The sequence below is a fragment of the Odontomachus brunneus genome, unplaced genomic scaffold, assembly GCF_010583005.1.
Source record: "Odontomachus brunneus isolate Ranch 3 - 2012 unplaced genomic scaffold, Obru_v1 Obru_scaffold_024, whole genome shotgun sequence".
In the NCBI taxonomy this organism is placed as follows: domain Eukaryota; kingdom Metazoa; phylum Arthropoda; class Insecta; order Hymenoptera; family Formicidae; genus Odontomachus; species Odontomachus brunneus.
The window spans coordinates 421,306-431,012 of record NW_022639474.1 but is presented as its reverse complement, the minus strand read 5'-3'; the positions used below and the strand labels follow the sequence as shown (position 1 = coordinate 431,012).

Sequence of the window (9,707 nt, the reverse complement as noted above, 5' to 3'; positions counted from 1 at the left end):
GGGGGGGGGGGGGAGCGCGGTAAACAAAAACATCCAGCCAATTTTGCTGGAGGCCGCCAGCGCGGCATGAGGAACGATCAAAAAATCAGACTCGCAATCAAAATCCGCGCTGTTTATTGACAGAACCTGGCTGTGTCGTTTATTGGCAATGTCCGACGACGCGCGTATCATATCCGTGCACGGTGCACGGCGTTGCCTTTCCATCTTGAAAATTGAGCAGTGGCATCAAAGGGAAAAGGATCCGACAGAGTGGTTTCGCCTTTCTGCACCGTTTCCCGTTTCCTCGTTTTGTCCGGCGATTCGTACTTCACCCAGCGGAGATTCTCGTCGCTGCCGAGTAATGGGGAAACGTGATGCGCGTGCGGCCGTATATCGCGCGGCTCTTGTCGTTAATAATTCACCTGGACCGACGAAAGAGAGAAAGGGAAGAAAAACAGCGCTTCACTCACCGTGATGATGGAGGGTCGCGGCGCGCCGGTGAAGTGCTCGATGACCTCCCAGTTGGACTTCTTGATGGGGGTATGCGGCGTTTTCGGCGTGTTGGGGGTGTGCGGTTGCGAAGACGGCGTGGTGGACTTGGAGCCCGGCGTATCGAACAGCAACTCGACACGCGGCTTGCCGCCGTCATTGCTGCTCACGTGTTGCCTGAGACTGGCCCATCTCCTGGTGCCCCTCGCTCCTGGGACTCCGGTGATCGTCCTGGGTCCGATTTCACCCTGGCGAAACAAAGAGGTACGGTTCGCGTTACGCGACTGGCAAAATGCGTCTCCAACTCGACGTTGATTAAACCGATCCTCTTAGCGAAATACACACTCTTGTAATCAGATCGTGTCTCTTTTATCGGAAGCTGATAGATGGGAACGAGAGTGAGAGAGATGGGTAGAGAAAGAGAAAGAAAGGGGGCGAGATAGTTCTAAAGTTGCTTCAGGCGATAAGAACGAGTGCTTTTAGTGGTCTGAAACGACGACGCGATGTGTACGCTTGTATGATACAAGATCTTAATTACACATATCTCACACGCAGATATACAGCACGTATCTATACATGGAAAAAAAAGATTTGGTAATATATGGACAACTAAAAATATTAACAGGAGGAGCAAATTTTCTTGCTTTCATAGTAAAAGTTATCTTAATATATGTATTAGCCATTCTTTTAGCTATCACAACTAAATAACTTTTACTATGAAAGCAAGAAAATTTGCTCCTGCAGTTAATATTTTTAGTTATCGATATATTAGCAAATCTTTTTTTTCCGTGTAAACGTAAGTATAGATGGCAGTATCTTCGATCTATGACTATGATTTTTGTAATAAGTAATGCGCAAAATAACCGCTCGAGGTAAAGAACTTTCATAATATGCAGCTTGTTTAAAATATACCCGATATCGCTGAATTATCAAAATTAGCGCGCGAACACTCCTGTCCCACTTTGCGCAAATTTTTATCTCGTAAAAGTTTTATGAAATGTAAAGGAAATATAATAATATTATAAATTTTTAGTTAAATATGGCTCAAATAGTATCCGACAAAATTAATCTAATATATTTAGGCTAATAGAGAAGCCAGGCGTCCTAAAATTCAATTTGCGTGATTACATTAAATTTTTTATTTCGGAGGGATAATAATGTCTTACGATGTATTGAAGTGGCGCGTGCGATACATTGTGGAACATTATTATCCTCCCAAAATGAAAAATTAATCACGCAAATACAGTCCTGAGACTGGCTCCTATTGATCTAAATATTATATTAGCGGCCCATTCGATCTACCACTGCGAGTATTATCTCTCCATTTCGCCGGGGTTGAGATATTTTGATCGTCGGGTTCAAAAGAGTGTTATGTCACAGAGACCTTGTTATTTACGTTGCCTTGGGCGACGAAAGTATATCTACTTGGTTTGTCTCAAAGTAAAGACAACCAGAGCAGAGAACGAGTCACGTCAAAAGAAAGTTGACACCCGTTACGTAAATTTTCGCAAGTTCGCGAGGAAATTGCGACACGCGAAGAGCAGAACACGAAGTCGCGTTTCTGCTGCAATATACAATGTTGTGCACAAGCTACACCTGTCGCGTCAGAATTCCGTCAAAATAGACTTGTTTCTCTGATCTTGAGCGTTTACGTGACGTTCTCTTCTCCCTCTCCTCCCCCCTCTCTCTCTCTCTCTCTCTCTTATATCTGTTGTTTGCGTGTAACACAAAGTGAAGGCGAAGAAGGTGTTATTCTGTTTTCTGATATATCACGTCGCGCATCGTTTCGATCGTAATGTCGCAAACATATTTTCGCTCGATATTAAAAATCTATACAATAAAAAGTAGCAGAGCCAATGAAGGTCCGTACGTAAAAACTAGAAATTCCCGACGTGGACTGTAATGCTGATCTCCGTGGTTTGTTCCAACCTCAATCAAAGTTTGCGCTAGTAAAGTCACCGTAAATAAATGCTTTAGTTCGTTTGGTTAACTTCCTATTGGCCACATGATTCATTTACTTCACGTGGATTACGTTTTATTAAAACCAAATTTTATTAAATTAACTAAAACCAAATTTATGAGATTTAATAATGTTATAGGTATGTGTACGCGTGTGATATCAAAGTAAATAGGGAAGACCGGGACTAGATGCTCCATATTTTAGAATTTCGAAATTACAACTTCTTAGACAATTAATTGTTGCGATTGACCGTATAAACATGATAGAGGCAACCTTTCTTTATTAAGCCCGCCGTGACTCTGTCAACCATATATTTTGTCTTGTAATAGTCAAAATACGAATATACAGTAACATAGCCATCTTGCCTTAGTACTGGATTCAGTTACCCAGTAATGTAGAGTAAAGAAGGCCCGTATAAAATATGCATCCTGATTAATAATTCCAGAGTCTCCGCGAAAGTTCTCCACAGCCCTCCTGCCGGTCCTTAATTATGGGCAAACTTTACCTTATCCGCCCATAGACTCCATTTCAATCATTTTATGAATGAAAATTGCATTTATTAGCAGAAACAGTATATCATACACTTGCAAAAAATTTTATTCTAGCTAGTAACATATCGCTTAATTTTATTCAGTCACGATGAAAATTAATAAAATTTCGAAAGGCTCGAAAATTTACTCTGCTATTACCAAATCAGTTTTTTTCGTTTCTTAACTGTAATATTCCGACTTTAATGAAATGATTTTAGGGAAAAGTATTGATGTTCTGCAGGAAATATTTCACGATTTTGTACCCATTATTCCTCTTAAGATAAATACTAAAAAAAGGCACACGAACAAAACATACCTCTGGGACTATGTAGCCATGGTCTCCTCTATTTCAAAATCAGGATACTAAGGAAGCGAGTCGGTATTCCAACCGACAGTTTCGACTCGAGCGACTCGGAGCGTCGTGCAAATCCGCCGTCATGTCGGCTGTCGCGGATTTCACGGCGTAGTCACTCACATGCGCGATCGCGCCGCCTTGGCGTTCTCGAGAACTCGGACACGAGTCGTCGTCGTCGTCGTCGCGAAACCAGAGCTGGCAACGGCAATCGCGCAGTTTTCGCGAACGGAGCTTTTTCAAGGATCGACGCGCGGCGACCCTCCCAAACAAAACGAATGGACGGACGGCGGATTGAAATCATAGCCCGTAAACAACCCGGCGTTGCTTCCATTTTCCGTGTTTTCTATACCTCCGCGATTCTCTACGCCGTCTCTTCAATGCACCCTTTCGATGCCGCGTTCGGCGCAGCGGTGCATACGCGCATACGGCCGGAACAACGAATGCACGAGTCCTCGTATGCAAGCGTGCAAGCTACTCGTATGAATACGGCGCTCGCACACATGCAGAAGCCGTCTTATCGCGATCCGCAAACAAAACAGGTCGGAATCGCGCTAAATTATTCAGAGCTGATTTAATTGCACCGCCGTCGCGAGAGGGTTGACTGTATACTCCGGATTAATTAGCATTCCGCGTGCTAAGTATTAAATTAGAACGATCTTCGGGGACGTCTCTTTCCGCTAAGAGATGAAATAAATCAAAATTTAAGAACAAACGTAATTATCATCGTAGCGAAGCAGTTTAAAGTGAACAAAGATGAAATTTTGTCACCTTTTTATTTCACTTCATGTCATCGTATGAAACTTTGTTTCATCTCACGCTGAAAACAAAATGTTTGGCATTTGTAACTGTAATCATATAAGGACTTCACAATTGTTGAAACCGAGCCGTGTAGAAACTTTTGTGTTAAATTTCTGACCGTGTGTTAATTTAACATATGTTATTTCGATTATTCCGCGTGCTGAGTTCGTATCCATCATTTCTAAGCGTTAAAATAACAATTGCTCAACAAACAAAGTAGTCCACTCTTGTATTAATTTTAAACATATTATTGTGTTATTGACACATTTGCCTTGTGTTAAATTAAAAATTGGAATGGATAGTTTGGGACACATGAAATGTGCCGACTGCTTTTCCTTCTCAATGTATTGCATTTTCGTACTGAAGTAGCCAAAAAATATGGGGCCAAAAGTAACTACAACTTTTTCGTTAGATTAATTATTTTTCCTCTCTCTCAGTACACCCTTTTGGACACGAGACGCGAAGCAACGCGACGGACGATCTGATCGAATATTTCTAATAGAAGCACACGGTTCGACATTTTTCTCGCGACGCGAGAGCTCTCTCACGCTTCGTGACGCGTGCGTTTTTGATGCACATTACTAAAATTGCTCTGTTACAACTGACGGTATTCTCAGAAGAAACAGAGTCCGTGCGCCCGATATTATTCCGCTTTCGTGGGGCGGGCAACTTTCGTGTCAGTGTTGTCGCTGACATGCATCACTTGAGTGCTGCCGGCAACCGCGCAAAGTATCATTCTGACGTATACATTTCCGCCCCCTCCCCACACACGCACACAGACACACATTTCTCGCTAATAAATACGTTTGAAAAAGAACGCGAGATTCGTCTCGTGTCCACTCATCCGATGTCCATTTCCGTTTCTTTATTCGTGCGTTCGGCGAATCCGATATGCATGTTTCCAATTTATATGTCGTCCTCGTTGAAAACGCGAACAAATAAGGGCGTGCATCGCACGTTCACTGCACACGTGTTTAATGAAAAGGAAAAAAATAGCGCCGTATATACGTACCCCGTTCCCGTTACTCGTGAAATTTTGTTCGTTCCTAGTAATCGCGTCGAGGGCACTCCTTTTGTTTTGTTGTTTTTTCCTCGTTTTTATTATTTTATTTTGTTTCATTTTTCCACGCGCGCGTCACACTCGGTTGATTAAGCGAAAACATGAGCTGGCGCAATTTCCTTCAGCGCATCGACATAACCATCGATCGATCGTCCCAGATTACGCGCAACGACTGCGTCCATTTCGCGCATTCTCTGCTATCGATATAGCTGAATCGCGCGACAAAGACAGAATTAATTTCTGTTTATTGAAAAGATTATATCCCGACCGATGGGCGTGATATTAATCATACGATAAGCTATACACAGCGAGGTGGACAAAATGATACAAACATTTGAGAGATATGCATATGTATTGCTTTATCAAGCTGGTTCTGCGAAGTCCTCAGGAGATTGTTTTTGTAGAGGCAGGGTCTTAAAATGGGTATATTGAATATAATACCAGGTATGTAAATATGAAACCGGAATTTTTGTATAGAAAATATACGTTTATTGTATGAAAACGATAAAAAATATTTTATTCGAAGTATTGCCCATCGCTAGCTATACATTTTTCCCACCTGTCTGACAATTTGTGGATGCCACGCCAAAAAAACTGTTGTTATTTTGAGGCAAACCAGTCATCGAGCCATTTTCGTACATTTTCGTAAGAAGTGAAGCGCTGCTTAGCAAGTGCGTGTCCCATCAATGCAAATAAATAGTAATCGGACGGAGCCAAGTCTGGTGAGTAAGCCGCATGCGAAAGTATTTAACTAAACGCCTCAATCGTTTCCTTACCAGTTTTGCTGTGTGTGATGGTGCATTATCATGAAGCAAAATCACTTTGTGTTGCCTTTTTTTATATTCTGGTCGTTTTTCACGCAAAGCTTGATTCAAATCGATCATTTGTTGTCGGTAGCGTTCAGTATTAACGGTTTGGCCAGGTTTTAGCAGCTCATAATAGATCACACCCTTCTGATCCCACCAAACACAGAGCATTGTCTTCCGTCCATAGCGATTTGGCCTTGCAGTCGATGTCGATGGTTCGCCTGGAGTTACCCATGATCTTTTACGCTTAGGATTCTCAAAATATATCCACTTTTCATCGCCAGTCACAATTCGATGGAGAAATGACTTTCTTTTGTACCTGGCGAGCAGCATTTCGCAAGTGGTTTTTCGGTTTTCCTGCTGTCTTTCATTCAGTTCATGTGGAACCCATTTTCCCATCTTCTGGATCTTTCCCATGGCTTTCAAACGTATGGAGACGGCTTCTCGTGTCACATTTAATTGATCCGCGAGTTGTTGTTGCGTTTGAGTGTCATCCTCATCCAACAATGCTTGCAATTCGCTGTCTTCAAACTTTTTCGGTGGTCTTCCACGTTCTTCGTTTCTCACGTCAAAATCGCCACTTTTGAATTTTTTAAACCACTCAAAGCACTGTGATTTACCAAGAGCATGCTCATCGTAAGCTTCGACAAGCATTCGATGCGATTCTGCAGCAGTTTTCTTCAAATGGTAACAGAAAATCAATGCTGTCCGCAAATCGTAGTTTCCAGGCACAAAATTCGACATGTTCAACGCTATTACAAACTATGCTGTTGTATGAAACTTGTATTGTTGTGAGTTGAAAATCTTTGTCAGAGATGTCAACAAAGAAATGGCGCCAATGACGCGGTTTGACGGTAACTACATTGACAGCTAGGGCCATCTATGGGCAAATTCCGGTTTCATATTTACAAACCTGCTATATTCGATGGATAGACGCTGAGCATAATATACTCGCATACAAACTAAAGAGCATACAGAGAAACAGATACAATCGCAACTTTTGTTTCATTAGTATAACCGACATGCAAAAAAATATCCATATAATACTGATATTTATTTTATTTTGTCCAACCTCTGCATATACAAAGTTTGGCAATATATGCAAACATATACGTATAAAAAAATATGAAATTACAAACATGGAAAGCTGGTCGAGAAATTATATACGCCTGAATAAAAACAAAAACTTGCGGAGAGAGAGAGAGAGAGAGAGAAAGAGAGAGAGAGAGAGAGAGAGAGAGAGAAAAGCTTCTCTAATTATATTTAACATCCCGACCGTCACGTCATCAACGGTCACTCAACATTTCCGTATAAAGCGGCCCGAACTTTCCGCGAAAATACTTTGATTAACTCTTTAATTAAGCCACTCACCTTGCGTAAGGCATCGTTTTATAATCGATCACACGTTACGAGTTTTGCTCCGGCCGACTGCGGAAATTGCCGTCGCGCAAGTCGCTCTTAAATTATTCAACGACGACTTTTCCGCGGACGTTGATTAGTCACGAAAGCTCGCGACTACAAGCTACCGGACTTGCCGCAAAAACGACGTCGCTCATCGCTTACCGAGCTCCTGTGCACCGACACGTCCAACTCGAGACGTTCGTTATTCGCTCCAACAACGTACATGTACCTCGCCACCATGCTCGCGAAGCCATTCATAAACGACCGCGTGTCGAAGGACATACTGAATAATTTTTTAAGAGTATACACTCTTGTACCACCTCTTCATCCACCTATCCATTCCAGCCATTTAAGCGCAGAAAAAAAATTAAGGCATGTCATAAAAGCATGCAAGTCGCAAAATTGACCGAGCACTTTTGCCTCGTGGTTAGATTCTCTAATTTAAATTTTCAACGGACAAGTAGTCTCACTCGCTTTATTAGCGTCATAGGATGCAGCATGCATAATTAAAGAGAGAGCCGGGAAATATAATTGTATTGTGTATAATTATATCCGCACGCACCTTGGACAAAAATTACTCCGCAAATAATAGCTTTTCACTAAATTAAATTACATTAAAATATAAACGTGACAAAATTCGACAAAATGCAAGGTATAAAAGAAATATCACTAGTGATAATCTATCCACACAAAGTATATGAAATTGAACGTCTAGTGATACACTCAAACAGAAATATCTTCGGCGAAGGGAAATAGTGTATGTAAGAAAAGAGAATGTATAAGAGAAAGCAGTATAAGTCGATCTTATAACATATTGCACGTGTACAAAGTGGATCTACGCGAGCTAGGAGCGCGTCCTGTGCAATTTCACCGATAAACGGTCCGTACGTGACCGTGGGGGACCAGCGCAAAGAATGGGAAACGTATCACAGCGGGAAGATTACAAAGAGCCATTTATGCGGGAATACACGCCAGCTGGATGCATCTGACGAAAGAAAAGAAAGCACGCGTGGGCTGAATGGGAAAAGGGTAATTTATTGTATATATATGGCGTAATTCATTATCACGGTACAGTCGCGTCTGAGAGGGCTGATAATGCGAAAATTAATCACTCGCAGTTTTGCGTCTGATTTCAATATGAGCGAGCGTAATGCGGATTACGGAGTAACACGAGCGCACTTGAGAGGCGAGGCGCTTCAAAATACGTGCAGAAACGAGACGCTATTCAGAACTCATGGTACTCATGGTTTGATTTTATGTGGATATGTGCTGGTCTTAAGTTCATCTTCAGATGCTATACGGGTCGTTTCATTAGCTACGCAGCTACGTCTGAAGTTGAACTTGAAACGAGCTTAAATATATACAGAAAAATATATACTGTACTATGAGAAAAACGTTGTGATGGTAGCTATGCAAGTGACAACTATATGAGTTTTGTATGTGAAATTGTAATGTATAATATATTTTTAATTAAATAGGATAGTTAATTAAAACTATATTAGTTAAATTATTTTAATTTAAAATTATATAAATTATAAATTATCCTTTTCCCATTCAGTCCACGCGCGCTTTTTCTCCTTTTGTCAGATTAAAACTATATTAGCTTATTAAAACTGTATTAGTTTTAATTAATTATTCCATATACTTTACGTATTTGTGTATTTATTTTTCAAATTTTTCGTCCGCGATGTGCTTTTCTCCTGCTGTGGAGTGCGAAATCATTACGTCAACGAGTTACGAAGCTCACCTTAATCGATCTCCCGAGTATTTCCCCGCATCGGTGGCGCAAATGGAGTCGCGCGGCGTGAAATGCGTTTAAGTTTTTGCCCGGAGGAACGTCTCGCGGTATTCCGCATATGCATGTCTCGTGCGTGCATATGTGTGTTTACATGCCACGGGTTAGTTGTGTACAGGACAGACTGGATTACACGCGCGTCCGGGGCAAAATGCATTTGTCGCGGGTTGTTCCCATGGCTTGGAAAATACCATATTGCCTCAGGCAAGTATTAAGGCATTACACGCATTCCTCAACTAAAATATACCAGCACTCGCTTGCACATGGAAATTAAATCATGATGTAAAGCACTACGTGATGTAGCCATGAAAGAAAGACGCTGAGACTTTTTTAAAGTGAATCAGTGAATAGTCACTGATATCAATTATGAGTATAGCACTGAGTACTTTCAGTGCTATATTTATAACTGCAATCAGTATATATTCACTGTTTTCAGTGATGTTTGACTCATTTTAAGAGAGTAAGCTCAATGTTCTTTATCTCTCTCTCTCTCTCTCTCTCTCTCTCTCTCTCTCTCTCTCTCTCTCTCTCTCT

The 9,707-nt window shown here is 41.4% G+C and overlaps 2 protein-coding genes across 5 annotated transcripts in view; one reads left to right on the top strand and one right to left on the bottom strand.

The window, feature by feature from the left end:
• LOC116842311 (adenylate cyclase type 5) overlaps nucleotides 1–574 on the bottom strand; it is an 81,811-nt gene extending 81,237 nt beyond the window's left edge. For all 3 annotated transcript variants that reach the window (XM_032811322.1, XM_032811323.1, XM_032811326.1), the window contains exon 1: nucleotides 450–574. The gene's annotated coding sequence lies outside the window, so the exon portion shown is untranslated. The remainder of the gene's footprint in view (nucleotides 1–449) is intronic.
• LOC116842314 overlaps nucleotides 1–9,707 on the top strand; it is a 187,908-nt gene that overhangs the window by 129,317 nt on the left and 48,884 nt on the right. The window lies entirely within an intron of this gene.